This window comes from Phyllobates terribilis, unplaced genomic scaffold (genome assembly GCF_046119375.1).
Source record: "Phyllobates terribilis strain yellow unplaced genomic scaffold, ASM4611937v1 Scaffold_3__8_contigs__length_932513732, whole genome shotgun sequence".
Taxonomy (NCBI): Eukaryota; Metazoa; Chordata; class Amphibia; order Anura; family Dendrobatidae; genus Phyllobates; species Phyllobates terribilis.
In genome coordinates this window covers 432838506-432856727 of record NW_027362763.1, presented here as the reverse complement: position 1 = coordinate 432856727, position 18222 = coordinate 432838506, and the positions used below count along the sequence as shown (strand labels likewise).

The 18222-nt window shown below is 48.3% G+C and overlaps 1 protein-coding gene across 5 annotated transcripts in view; it reads right to left on the bottom strand.

Moving 5' to 3' along the window:
• The window catches only part of ANKRD6 (ankyrin repeat domain 6), a 256760-nt gene extending 239618 nt beyond the window's left edge, over nucleotides 1–17142 (bottom strand). For 3 of the 5 annotated variants that reach the window (XR_012318432.1, XM_073675701.1, XM_073675706.1), the window contains exon 1: nucleotides 16972–17141. The gene's annotated coding sequence lies outside the window, so the exon portion shown is untranslated. Of the gene's footprint in view, nucleotides 1–16971 lie in introns of all 5 variants that reach the window. The other 2 variants (XM_073675704.1, XM_073675705.1) reach the window with 1 other exon arrangement.
• Between the last annotated feature and the right edge of the window lie 1080 nt (nucleotides 17143–18222).

Below are 18222 nucleotides of genomic sequence, written 5' to 3'. Positions count from 1 at the left end.
CCTTACCTTGGCCATGTCCCTGAGTATCGCACACCATGTGCTTTTTGATACTCCAGTAACGTTGCAGCTCTGAAATATGGCAAAACTGGTGGCGAATGGCATCTTGGCAGCTTCACGCTTGATTTTCCTCAATTCATGGGCAGTTATTTTGCGCCTTTTTTGGCCAACACGCTTCTTGGGACCCTGTTGGCTATTTGCCATGAAACGCTTGATTGTTCGGTGATCACGCTTCAAAAGTTTGGAAATTTCAAGACTGCTGCATCCCTCTGCAAGACATCTCACAATTTTGGACTTTTCAGCGCCTGTCAAATCTCTCTTCTGACCCATTTTGCCAAAGGAAAGGAAGTTGCCTAATAATTAAGCACACCTTATATAGGGTGTTGATGTCATTAGTCAACACCCCTCCTCATTACAGAGATGCACATCACCAGATTTACTTAATTGGTAGTTGGCTCTGAAGCCTATGCAGCTTGGAGTAGGACAACATGTATAAAAAGTATCATGTGAGCAAAATACTCATTTGCCTAATAATTCTGCACGCAGTGTATACAGCCCCATACATCACACAGTATACAGCCCCATACATCACACAGTATACAGCCCCATACATCACACTGTATACAGCCCTATACATCACACAGCATACAGCTCCATACATCACACAGCATACAGCCCCATACATCACACTGTATACAGCCCCATACATCACACTGTACACAGACCCATACATCGCACTGCATACAGCCCCATACATCGCACTGCATACAGCCCCATACATCACACTGTATACAGCCCCATACATCACACAGTATACAGCCCCATACATCACACAGTACACAGACCCATACATCCCACTATATACAGCCCCATACATCACACAGTACACAGACCCATACATCCCACTGTATACAGCCCCATACATCACACAGTACACAGCCCCATACATCACAGTATACAGCCCCATACATCACACAGTATACAGCCCCATACATCACACTGTATATAGCCCCATACATCACTGTATACAGCCCCATACATCACACAGCCCCATACATCACACTGTATATAGCCCCATACATCACACAGTATACAGCCCCATACATCACACTGTATACAGCCCCATACATCACACTGTATACAGCCCCATACATCACACTGTATACAGCCCCATACATCACACAGTACACAGCCCCATACATCACACTGTATACAGCCCCATACATCACACTGTACACAGCCCCATACATCCCACTGTATACAGCCCCATACATCACACTGTATACAGCCCCATACATCACACTGTATACAGCCCCATACATCACACAGTATACAGCCCCATACATCACACAGTATACAGCCCCATACATCACACTGTATACAGCCCCATACATCACACAGTGTACAGCCCCATACATCACATAGTATACAGCCCCATACATCACACTGTATACAGCCCCATACATCACACTGTATACAGCTCCATACATCATACAGTATACAGCCCCATACATCACACAGTATACAGCTCCATACATCACACTGTATACAGCCCCATACATCACACTGTATATAGCCCCATACATTACACAGTACATAGACCCATACATCACACAGTACACAGCCCCATACATCACAATGTATACAGCCCCATACATCACAATGTATACAGCCCCATACATCACACAGTGTACAGCCCCATACATCACATAGTATACAGCCCCATACAGCCCACTGTTTATAGCCCCATACATCACACAGTATACAGCCCCATACATCACACTGTATACAGCCCCATACATCCCACTGTATACAGCCCCATACATCCCACTGTATACAGCTCCATACATCACACAGCATACAGCCCCATACATCCCACTGTATACAGCCCCATACATCCCACTGTATACAGCCCCATACATCCCACTGTATACAGCCCCATACATCCCACTGTATACAGCCCCATACATCCCACTGTATACAGCCCCATACATCAGACTGTATACAGCCCCATACATCGCACTGTATACAGCCCCATACATCGCACAGTATACAGCCCCATACATCCCACTGTATACAGCCCCATACATCGCACTGTATACAGCCCCATACATCGCACTGTATACAGCCCCATACATCAGACTGTATACAGCCCCATACATCGCACTGTATACTGCCCCATACATCACACTGTATACAGCCCCATACATCCCACTGTATACAGCCCCATACATCCCACTGTATACAGCCCCATACATCCCACTGTATACAGCCCCATACATCGCACTGTATACAGCCCCATACATCGCACTGTATACAGCCCCATACATCGCACTGTATACAGCCCCATACATCGCACAGTATACAGCCCCATACATCGCACAGTATACAGCCCCATACATCGCACTGTATACAGCCTCATACATCGCACTGTATACAGCCCCATACATCGCACTGTATACAGCCCCATACATCGCACTGTATACAGCCCCATACATAGCACTGTATACAGCCCCATACATCGCACTGTATACAGCCCCATACATCGCACTGTATACAGCCCCATACATCGCACTGTATACAACCCCATACATCGCACTGTATACAGCCCCATACATCACACAGTATACAGCCCCATACATCAGACTGTATACAGCCCCATACATCGCACTGTATACAGCCCCATACATCAGACTGTATACAGCCCCATACATCGCACTGTATACAGCCCCATACATCACACTGTATACAGCCCCATACATCCCACTGTATACAGCCCCATACATCGCACTGTATACAGCCCCATACATCACACAGTATACAGCCCCATACATCCCACTGTATACAGCCCCATACATCGCACTGTATACAGCCCCATTCATCCCACTGTATACAGCCCCATACATCAGACTGTATACAGCCCCATACATCAGACTGTATACAGCCCCATACATCGCACTGTATACAGCCCCATACATCGCACTGTATACAGCCCCATACATCGCACTGTATACAGCCCCATACATCCCACTGTATACAGCCCCATACATCGCACTGTATACAGCCCCATACATCCCACTGTATACAGCCCCATACATCCCACTGTATACAGCCCCATACATCCCACTGTATACAGCCCCATACATCCCACTGTATACAGCCCCATACATCCCACTGTATACAGCCCCATACATCGCACTGTATACAGCCCCATACATCGCACTGTATACAGCCCCATACATCGCACTGTATACAGCCCCATACATCGCACTGTATACAGCCCCATACATCGCACTGTATACAGCCCCATACATCAGACTGTATACAGCCCCATACATCGCACTGTATACAGCCCCATACATCGCACTGTATACAGCCCCATACATCGCACTGTATACAGCCCCATACATCGCACTGTATACAGCCCCATACATCGCACTGTATACAGCCCCATACATCGCACTGTATACAGCCCCATACATCGCACAGTACACAGCCCATACATCGCACTGTACACAGCCCATACATCACACTGTATACAGCCCCATACATCGCACTGTATACAGCCCCATACATCACATAGTATACAGCCCCATACATCACACTGCATACAGCCCCATACATCCCACTGTATACAGCCCCATACATCACACTGTATACAGCCCCATACATCCCACTGTATACAGCCCCATACATCACACAGTACACAGCCCCATACATCGCACTGTACACAGCCCATACATCACACTGTATACAGCCCCATACATCGCACTGTATACAGCCCCATACATCACATAGTATACAGCCCCATACATCACACTGCATACAGCCCCATACATCACACTGTACACAGCCCCATACATCCCACTGTATACAGTCCCATACATCACACTGTATACAGCCCCATACATCACACTGTACACAGCCCCATACATCCCACTGTATACAGCCCCATACATCACACAGTACACAGCCCATACATCACACTGTATACAGCCCCATACATCACACAGTATACAGCCCCATACATCACACTGTATACAGCCCCATACATCACACAGTACACAGCCCCATACATCGCACTGTACACAGCCCCATACATCACACTGTATACAGCCCCATACATCGCACTGTATACAGCCCCATACATCACATAGTATACAGCCCCATACATCACACTGCATACAGCCCCATACATCACACTGTACACAGCCCCATACATCCCACTGTATACAGCCCCATACATCACACTGTATACAGCCCCATACATCGCACTGTATACAGCCCCATACATCGCACTGTATACAGCCCCATACATCGCACAGTATACAGCCCCATACATCGCACAGTATACAGCCCCATACATCGCACTGTATACAGCCTCATACATCGCACTGTATACAGCTCCATACATCGCACTGTATACAGCCCCATACATCGCACTGTATACAGCCCCATACATCGCACTGTATACAGCCCCATACATCGCACTGTATACAGCCCCATACATCGCACAGTACACAGCCCCATACATCGCACTGTACACAGCCCATACATCACACTGTATACAGCCCCATACATCGCACTGTATACAGCCCCATACATCACATAGTATACAGCCCCATACATCACACTGCATACAGCCCCATACATCCCACTGTATACAGCCCCATACATCACACTGTATACAGCCCCATACATCCCACTGTATACAGCCCCATACATCACACAGTACACAGCCCCATACATCGCACTGTACACAGCCCATACATCACACTGTATACAGCCCCATACATCACATAGTATACAGCCCCATACATCACATAGTATACAGCCCCATACATCACACTGCATACAGCCCCATACATCACACTGTACACAGCCCCATACATCCCACTGTATACAGCCCCATACATCACACTGTATACAGCCCCATACATCACACTGTACACAGCCCCATACATCCCACTGTATACAGCCCCATACATCACACAGTACACAGCCCCATACATCGCACTGTACACAGCCCATACATCGCACTGTATACAGCCCCATACATCACACAGTATACAGCCCCATACATCACACTGTATACAGCCCCATACATCACACAGTACACAGCCCCATACATCGCACTGTACACAGCCCCATACATCACACTGTATACAGCCCCATACATCGCACTGTATACAGCCCCATACATCACATAGTATACAGCCCCATACATCACACTGCATACAGCCCCATACATCACACTGTACACAGCCCCATACATCCCACTGTATACAGCCCCATACATCACACTGTATACAGCCCCATACATCACACTGTACACAGCCCCATACATCCCACTGTATACAGCCCCATACATCACACAGTACACAGCCCCATACATCGCACTGTACACAGCCCATACATCACACTGTATACAGCCCCATACATCACACAGTATACAGCCCCATACATCACACTGTATACAGCCCCATACATCACACAGTACACAGCCCCATACATCGCACTGTACACAGCCCCATACATCACACTGTATACAGCCCCATACATCGCACTGTATACAGCCCCATACATCACATAGTATACAGCCCCATACATCACACTGCATACAGCCCCATACATCACACTGTACACAGCCCCATACATCACACAGTATACAGCCCCATACATCACACAGTATACAGCCCCATACATCACACTGTATACAGCCCCATACATCAGACTGTATACAGCCCCATACATCACACTGTATACAGCCCCATACATCACACAGTATACAGCCCCATACATCACACTGTATACAGCCCCATACATCACACAGTACACAGCCCCATACATCACACTGTATACAGCCCCATACATCGCACTGTATACAGCCCCATACATCACATAGTATACAGCCCCATACATCACACTGTACACAGCCCCATACATCACACAGTATACAGCCCCATACATCACACAGTATACAGCCCCATACATCACACTGTATACAGCCCCATACATCAGACTGTATACAGCCCCATACATCACACTGTATACAGCCCCATACATCACACAGTATACAGCCCCATACATCACACTGTATACAGCCCCATACATCAGACTGTATACAGCCCCATACATCACACAGTATACAGCCCCATACATCGCACTGTATACAGCCCCATACATCGCACTGTATACAACCCCATACATCGCACTGTATACAGCCCCATACATCACACAGTATACAGCCCCATACATCGCACTGTATACAGCCCCATACATCAGACTGTATACAGCCCCATACATCGCACTGTATACAGCCCCATACATCGCACAGTATACAGCCCCATACATCACACAGCATACAGCTCCATACATCCCACTGTATACAGCCCCATACATCACACAGTACACAGCCCCATACATCCCACTGTATACAGCCCCATACATCACACTGTATACAGCCCCATACATCCCACTGTATACAGCTCCATACATCACACAGCATACAGCCCCATACATCACACTGTATATAGCCCCATACATCACACTGTATACAGCCCCATACATCCCACTGTATACAGCCCCATACATCGCACTGTATACAGCCCCATACATCACACAGTATACAGCCCCATACATCCCACTGTATACAGCCCCATACATCGCACTGTATACAGCCCCATTCATCCCACTGTATACAGCCCCATACATCAGACTGTATACAGCCCCATACATCAGACTGTATACAGCCCCATACATCGCACTGTATACAGCCCCATACATCGCACTGTATACAGCCCCATACATCGCACTGTATACAGCCCCATACATCCCACTGTATACAGCCCCATACATCGCACTGTATACAGCCCCATACATCCCACTGTATACAGCCCCATACATCCCACTGTATACAGCCCCATACATCCCACTGTATACAGCCCCATACATCCCACTGTATACAGCCCCATACATCCCACTGTATACAGCCCCATACATCCCACTGTATACAGCCCCATACATCGCACTGTATACAGCCCCATACATCGCACTGTATACAGCCCCATACATCGCACTGTATACAGCCCCATACATCGCACTGTATACAGCCCCATACATCAGACTGTATACAGCCCCATAAATCGCACTGTATACAGCCCCATACATCACACAGTATACAGCTCCATAAATCCCACTGTATACAGCCCCATACATCCCACTGTATACAGCCCCATACATCCCACTGTATACAGCCCCATACATCGCACTGTATACAGCCCCATACATCAGACTGTATACAGCCCCATACATCGCACTGTATACAGCCCCATACATCGCACAGTATACAGCCCCATACATCACACAGCATACAGCTCCATACATCCCACTGTATACAGCCCCATACATCACACAGTACACAGCCCCATACATCCCACTGTATACAGCCCCATACATCACACTGTATACAGCCCCATACATCCCACTGTATACAGCTCCATACATCACACAGCATACAGCCCCATACATCACACTGTATATAGCCCCATACATCACACTGTATACAGCCCCATACATCCCACTGTATACAGCCCCATACATCGCACTGTATACAGCCCCATACATCACACAGTATACAGCCCCATACATCGCACTGTATACAGCCCCATACATCGCACTGTATACAGCCCCATTCATCCCACTGTATACAGCCCCATACATCAGACTGTATACAGCCCCATACATCGCACTGTATACAGCCCCATACATCGCACTGTATACAGCCCCATACATCGCACTGTATACAGCCCCATACATCCCACTGTATACAGCCCCATACATCGCACTGTATACAGCCCCATACATCCCACTGTATACAGCCCCATACATCCCACTGTATACAGCCCCATACATCCCACTGTATACAGCCCCATACATCCCACTGTATACAGCCCCATACATCCCACTGTATACAGCCCCATACATCCCACTGTATACAGCCCCATACATCCCACTGTATACAGCCCCATACATCGCACTGTATACAGCCCCATACATCGCACTGTATACAGCCCCATACATCGCACTGTATACAGCCCCATACATCGCACTGTATACAGCCCCATACATCGCACTGTATACAGCCCCATACATCAGACTGTATACAGCCCCATACATCGCACTGTATACAGCCCCATACATCACACAGTATACAGCTCCATAAATCCCACTGTATACAGCCCCATACATCCCACTGTATACAGCCCCATACATCCCACTGTATACAGCCCCATACATCGCACTGTATACAGCCCCATACATCGCACTGTATACAGCCCCATACATCGCACAGTATACAGCCCCATACATCGCACAGTATACAGCCCCATACATCGCACTGTATACAGCCTCATACATCGCACTGTATACAGCTCCATACATCGCACTGTATACAGCCCCATACATCGCACTGTATACAGCCCCATACATCGCACTGTATACAGCCCCATACATCGCACTGTATACAGCCCCATACATCGCACTGTATACAGCCCCATACATCGCACAGTACACAGCCCCATACATCGCACTGTACACAGCCCATACATCACACTGTATACAGCCCCATACATCGCACTGTATACAGCCCCATACATCACATAGTATACAGCCCCATACATCACACTGCATACAGCCCCATACATCACACTGTACACAGCCCCATACATCCCACTGTATACAGCCCCATACATCACACTGTATACAGCCCCATACATCACACTGTACACAGCCCCATACATCCCACTGTATACAGCCCCATACATCACACAGTACACAGCCCCATACATCGCACTGTACACAGCCCATACATCACACTGTATACAGCCCCATACATCACACAGTATACAGCCCCATACATCACACTGTATACAGCCCCATACATCACACAGTACACAGCCCCATACATCGCACTGTACACAGCCCCATACATCACACTGTATACAGCCCCATACATCGCACTGTATACAGCCCCATACATCACATAGTATACAGCCCCATACATCACACTGCATACAGCCCCATACATCACACTGTACACAGCCCCATACATCCCACTGTATACAGCCCCATACATCACACTGTATACAGCCCCATACATCGCACTGTATACAGCCCCATACATCGCACTGTATACAGCCCCATACATCGCACAGTATACAGCCCCATACATCGCACAGTATACAGCCCCATACATCGCACTGTATACAGCCTCATACATCGCACTGTATACAGCTCCATACATCGCACTGTATACAGCCCCATACATCGCACTGTATACAGCCCCATACATCGCACTGTATACAGCCCCATACATCGCACTGTATACAGCCCCATACATCGCACAGTACACAGCCCCATACATCGCACTGTACACAGCCCATACATCACACTGTATACAGCCCCATACATCGCACTGTATACAGCCCCATACATCACATAGTATACAGCCCCATACATCACACAGTATACAGCCCCATACATCGCACTGTATACAGCCCCATACATCGCACTGTATACAGCCCCATTCATCCCACTGTATACAGCCCCATACATCAGACTGTATACAGCCCCATACATCGCACTGTATACAGCCCCATACATCGCACTGTATACAGCCCCATACATCGCACTGTATACAGCCCCATACATCCCACTGTATACAGCCCCATACATCGCACTGTATACAGCCCCATACATCCCACTGTATACAGCCCCATACATCCCACTGTATACAGCCCCATACATCCCACTGTATACAGCCCCATACATCCCACTGTATACAGCCCCATACATCCCACTGTATACAGCCCCATACATCCCATTGTATACAGCCCCATACATCCCACTGTATACAGCCCCATACATCGCACTGTATACAGCCCCATACATCGCACTGTATACAGCCCCATACATCGCACTGTATACAGCCCCATACATCGCACTGTATACAGCCCCATACATCGCACTGTATACAGCCCCATACATCAGACTGTATACAGCCCCATACATCGCACTGTATACAGCCCCATACATCACACAGTATACAGCTCCATAAATCCCACTGTATACAGCCCCATACATCCCACTGTATACAGCCCCATACATCCCACTGTATACAGCCCCATACATCGCACTGTATACAGCCCCATACATCGCACTGTATACAGCCCCATACATCGCACAGTATACAGCCCCATACATCGCACAGTATACAGCCCCATACATCGCACTGTATACAGCCTCATACATCGCACTGTATACAGCTCCATACATCGCACTGTATACAGCCCCATACATCGCACTGTATACAGCCCCATACATCGCACTGTATACAGCCCCATACATCGCACTGTATACAGCCCCATACATCGCACTGTATACAGCCCCATACATCGCACAGTACACAGCCCCATACATCGCACTGTACACAGCCCATACATCACACTGTATACAGCCCCATACATCGCACTGTATACAGCCCCATACATCACATAGTATACAGCCCCATACATCACACTGCATACAGCCCCATACATCACACTGTACACAGCCCCATACATCCCACTGTATACAGCCCCATACATCACACTGTATACAGCCCCATACATCACACTGTACACAGCCCCATACATCCCACTGTATACAGCCCCATACATCACACAGTACACAGCCCCATACATCGCACTGTACACAGCCCATACATCACACTGTATACAGCCCCATACATCACACAGTATACAGCCCCATACATCACACTGTATACAGCCCCATACATCACACAGTACACAGCCCCATACATCGCACTGTACACAGCCCCATACATCACACTGTATACAGCCCCATACATCGCACTGTATACAGCCCCATACATCACATAGTATACAGCCCCATACATCACACTGCATACAGCCCCATACATCACACTGTACACAGCCCCATACATCCCACTGTATACAGCCCCATACATCACACTGTATACAGCCCCATACATCGCACTGTATACAGCCCCATACATCGCACTGTATACAGCCCCATACATCGCACAGTATACAGCCCCATACATCGCACAGTATACAGCCCCATACATCGCACTGTATACAGCCTCATACATCGCACTGTATACAGCTCCATACATCGCACTGTATACAGCCCCATACATCGCACTGTATACAGCCCCATACATCGCACTGTATACAGCCCCATACATCGCACTGTATACAGCCCCATACATCGCACAGTACACAGCCCCATACATCGCACTGTACACAGCCCATACATCACACTGTATACAGCCCCATACATCGCACTGTATACAGCCCCATACATCACATAGTATACAGCCCCATACATCACACTGCATACAGCCCCATACATCCCACTGTATACAGCCCCATACATCACACTGTATACAGCCCCATACATCCCACTGTATACAGCCCCATACATCACACAGTACACAGCCCCATACATCGCACTGTACACAGCCCATACATCACACTGTATACAGCCCCATACATCGCACTGTATACAGCCCCATACATCACATAGTATACAGCCCCATACATCACACTGCATACAGCCCCATACATCACACTGTACACAGCCCCATACATCCCACTGTATACAGCCCCATACATCACACTGTATACAGCCCCATACATCACACTGTACACAGCCCCATACATCCCACTGTATACAGCCCCATACATCACACAGTACACAGCCCCATACATCGCACTGTACACAGCCCATACATCACACTGTATACAGCCCCATACATCACACAGTATACAGCCCCATACATCACACTGTATACAGCCCCATACATCACACAGTACACAGCCCCATACATCGCACTGTACACAGCCCCATACATCACACTGTATACAGCCCCATACATCGCACTGTATACAGCCCCATACATCACATAGTATACAGCCCCATACATCACACTGCATACAGCCCCATACATCACACTGTACACAGCCCCATACATCCCACTGTATACAGCCCCATACATCACACTGTATACAGCCCCATACATCCCACTGTATACAGCCCCATACATCACATAGTATACAGCCCCATACATCACACTGTACACAGCCCCATACATCACACAGTATACAGCCCCATACATCACACAGTATACAGCCCCATACATCACACTGTATACAGCCCCATACATCACACTGTATACAGCCCCATACATCACACAGTATACAGCCCCATACATCACACTGTATACAGCCCCATACATCAGACTGTATACAGCCCCATACATCACACTGTATACAGCCACATACATCACACAGTATACAGCCCCATACATCACACTGTATACAGCCCCATACATCAGACTGTATACAGCCCCATACATCACACTGTATACAGCCCCATACATCAGACTGTATACAGCCCCATACATCGCACTGTATACAGCCCCATACATCAGACTGTATACAGCCCCATACATCGCACTGTATACAGCCCCATACATCGCACAGTATACAGCCCCATACATCACACAGCATACAGCTCCATACATCCCACTGTATACAGCCCCATACATCACACAGTACACAGCCACATACATCCCACTGTATACAGCCCCATACATCACACTGTATACAGCCCCATACATCCCACTGTATACAGCTCCATACATCACACAGCATACAGCCCCATACATCACACTGTATATAGCCCCATACATCACACTGTATACGGCCCCATACATCCCACTGTATACAGCCCCATACATCGCACTGTATACAGCCCCATACATCACACAGTATACAGCCCCATACATCCCACTGTATACAGCCCCATACATCGCACTGTATACAGCCCCATTCATCCCACTGTATACAGCCCCATACATCAGACTGTATACAGCCCCATACATCAGACTGTATACAGCCCCATACATCGCACTGTATACAGCCCCATACATCGCACTGTATACAGCCCCATACATCGCACTGTATACAGCCCCATACATCCCACTGTATACAGCCCCATACATCGCACTGTATACAGCCCCATACATCCCACTGTATACAGCCCCATACATCCCACTGTATACAGCCCCATACATCCCACTGTATACAGCCCCATACATCCCACTGTATACAGCCCCATACATCCCACTGTATACAGCCCCATACATCCCACTGTATACAGCCCCATACATCGCACTGTATACAGCCCCATACATCGCACTGTATACAGCCCCATACATCGCACTGTATACAGCCCCATACATCGCACTGTATACAGCCCCATACATCGCACTGTATACAGCCCCATACATCAGACTGTATACAGCCCCATACATCGCACTGTATACAGCCCCATACATCACACAGTATACAGCTCCATAAATCCCACTGTATACAGCCCCATACATCCCACTGTATACAGCCCCATACATCCCACTGTATACAGCCCCATACATCGCACTGTATACAGCCCCATACATCAGACTGTATACAGCCCCATACATCGCACTGTATACAGCCCCATACATCGCACAGTATACAGCCCCATACATCACACAGCATACAGCTCCATACATCCCACTGTATACAGCCCCATACATCACACAGTACACAGCCCCATACATCCCACTGTATACAGCCCCATACATCACACTGTATACAGCCCCATACATCCCACTGTATACAGCTCCATACATCACACAGCATACAGCCCCATACATCACACTGTATATAGCCCCATACATCACACTGTATACAGCCCCATACATCCCACTGTATACAGCCCCATACATCGCACTGTATACAGCCCCATACATCACACAGTATACAGCCCCATACATCGCACTGTATACAGCCCCATACATCGCACTGTATACAGCCCCATTCATCCCACTGTATACAGCCCCATACATCAGACTGTATACAGCCCCATACATCAGACTGTATACAGCCCCATACATCGCACTGTATACAGCCCCATACATCGCACTGTATACAGCCCCATACATCGCACTGTATACAGCCCCATACATCCCACTGTATACAGCCCCATACATCGCACTGTATACAGCCCCATACATCCCACTGTATACAGCCCCATACATCCCACTGTATACAGCCCCATACATCCCACTGTATACAGCCCCATACATCCCACTGTATACAGCCCCATACATCCCACTGTATACAGCCCCATACATCCCACTGTATACAGCCCCATACATCGCACTGTATACAGCCCCATACATCGCACTGTATACAGCCCCATACATCGCACTGTATACAGCCCCATACATCGCACTGTATACAGCCCCATACATCGCACTGTATACAGCCCCATACATCAGACTGTATACAGCCCCATACATCGCACTGTATACAGCCCCATACATCACACAGTATACAGCTCCATAAATCCCACTGTATACAGCCCCATACATCCCACTGTATACAGCCCCATACATCCCACTGTATACAGCCCCATACATCGCACTGTATACAGCCCCATACATCGCACTGTATACAGCCCCATACATCGCACAGTATACAGCCCCATACATCGCACAGTATACAGCCCCATACATCGCACTGTATACAGCCTCATACATCGCACTGTATACAGCTCCATACATCGCACTGTATACAGCCCCATACATCGCACTGTATACAGCCCCATACATCGCACTGTATACAGCCCCATACATCGCACTGTATACAGCCCCATACATCGCACTGTATACAGCCCCATACATCGCACAGTACACAGCCCCATACATCGCACTGTACACAGCCCATACATCACACTGTATACAGCCCCATACATCGCACTGTATACAGCCCCATACATCGCACTGTACACAGCCCCATACATCACACTGTATACAGCCCCATACATCGCACTGTATACAGCCCCATACATCACATAGTATACAGCCCCATACATCACACTGCATACAGCCCCATACATCACACTGTACACAGCCCCATACATCCCACTGTATACAGCCCCATACATCACACTGTATACAGCCCCATACATCGCACTGTATACAGCCCCATACATCGCACTGTATACAGCCCCATACATCGCACAGTATACAGCCCCATACATCGCACAGTATACAGCCCCATACATCGCACTGTATACAGCCTCATACATCGCACTGTATACAGCTCCATACATCGCACTGTATACAGCCCCATACATCGCACTGTATACAGCCCCATACATCGCACTGTATACAGCCCCATACATCGCACTGTATACAGCCCCATACATCGCACAGTACACAGCCCCATACATCGCACTGTACACAGCCCATACATCACACTGTATACAGCCCCATACATCGCACTGTATACAGCCCCATACATCACATAGTATACAGCCCCATACATCACACTGCATACAGCCCCATACATCCCACTGTATACAGCCCCATACATCCCACTGTATACAGCCCCATACATCCCACTGTATACAGCCCCATACATCACACAGTACACAGCCCCATACATCGCACTGTACACAGCCCCATACATCGCACTGTACACAGCCCATACATCACACTGTATACAGCCCCATACATCGCACTGTATACAGCCCCATACATCACATAGTATACAGCCCCATACATCACACTGCATACAGCCCCATACATCACACTGTACACAGCCCCATACATCACACTGTATATAGCCCCATACATCACACTGTATACAGCCCCATACATCACACTGTATACAGCCCCATACATCACACTGTACACAGCCCCATACATCCCACTGTATACAGCCCCATACATCACACAGTACACAGCCCCATACATCGCACTGTACACAGCCCATACATCACACTGTATACAGCCCCATACATCACACAGTATACAGCCCCATACATCACACTGTATACAGCCCCATACATCACACAGTACACAGCCCCATACATCGCACTGTACACAGCCCCATACATCACACTGTATACAGCCCCATACATCGCACTGTATACAGCCCCATACATCACATAGTATACAGCCCCATACATCACACTGCATACAGCCCCATACATCACACTGTACACAGCCCCATACATCCCACTGTATACAGCCCCATACATCACACTGTATACAGCCCCATACATCCCACTGTATACAGCCCCATACATCACATAGTATACAGCCCCATACATCACACTGTACACAGCCCCATACATCACACAGTATACAGCCCCATACATCACACAGTATACAGCCCCATACATCACACTGTATACAGCCCCATACATCAGACTGTATACAGCCCCATACATCACACTGTATACAGCCCCATACATCACACAGTATACAGCCCCATACATCACACTGTATACAGCCCCATACATCAGACTGTATACAGCCCCATACATCACACTGTATACAGCCCCATACATCACACAGTATACAGCCCCATACATCACACTGTATACAGCCCCATACATCAGACTGTATACAGCCCCATACATCACACAGTATACAGCCCCATACATCACACTGTATACAGCCCCATACATCAGACTGTATACAGCCCCATACATCACACTGTATACAGCCCCATACATCACACAGTATACAGCCCCATACATCACACTGTATACAGCCCCATACATCACACTGTATACAGCCCCATACATCAGACTGTATACAGCCCCATACATCACACAGCATACAGCCCCATACATCACATGGTGAGGGGCGCAGACCACCTGTTGACGCCCATTGCAGCTTCTCTGTAGTGTATGAGCATAGCACAGGCTGGCAGAACACAAAACAAGAAGGCATGACTCAGTGCCAGGCTGGAAGAGTAAAGCATGGCACAATCGTCTGCGCCTCGTCCACCAGAGGTAATAGCACACACCACACTCGGTGCCTACCTGTTGCCGCTTTCGGAATGTTGTCAGGAGAGTTCGGTGTCCCGGGGGCGGCTCCGGAACGTCCTCCTCGGTGGCAGCAGAGCAGTCACACCGGAGCCCCCGTCTCTTGTGAAGACCCTGCTCTGGGCTTTGCGGGTACAGGAGCAGCTTTCCCAATGTTTTCTTCTCACAGGAAAGATCTGTTCTCTGGTTGGAGTGCAGCGCCACCTGCTGGCTGTACAGCGAATGAGAGGTGGAAGAGGCCCACTGCCCATCACTGCTCTGCTCTTCATACAGTTGTGGCCAAAAGTTATCAGCCTGACACTAATTTTGTTTTTCACAGTGTTTTTAGCTCTTTTAAGGCTATGTACCCACGATGCAGAAATGAAGCAGAAAATTTGTGCAGCATTTCTGCATCTCCCTGGCAGAAAAAACGCATGCAGATTGTGCATGTGTTTTTCCTGCAGAATACATGCGGATTCACATACATATCCACATGCGTTAACGCATGTGTTTCCGCATGCGGACTGACAAGCACTTTCCAGGCGATAGCATCACTTGGAAAGTGCTTGACAACTAGGTCACACTGTATAAATCCATGCAAACAGCATGGATTTATACAGTGTGACCGTAAAAATAAAAAAAATAAAGCTATACTCACCCCCGATGCCCCGGTGTGTGCTGCAGCGCTCGTCCTGGCTTCTTCCTGGTTGCCGGGCTATCGTGAGACAGCCTGCGGTCACATGACCGCGACGTCATCTCAGGTCCTGGAAGGAGAAGTGCTGCCGGCATGCAGAGAGAAGCCGCCGGACAGGTGAATATAACAACTTTATTTGTTATTTTATTCTTTTTTTACAGGTACAATGGTACCCAGGTCTGGATGAGAGTCTCCTCTCCTCCACACCCGGGTACCATCCGCACATTGAAACGCATAGAAGCCGCTTGTACAAATGTACAGACACGGATATTATGCGTCTCAATGCAAGTCAATGGCGGCGCTTCCGCAAAATTAATGAACATGCTGCAGATTTATGAGCGCTGCAGAAACGCTGCGGAAAAATCCGCAGCATGTGCATTGACATTGCGGAATGCCATTGGGGACCATGGGGTGCGGATTACCATGCGTTTTTGATGCGTTTCCGCTGCGGAAATTCCGAAGCATAAACGCATGAAAAACGCATCGTGTGCACGCAGCCTAAGGCTCGCACTCAACTGCGTTTAAAACATCGCTCCGATGCTGATCCACAAAAGTAGAACGAGTGCTATGCAAGT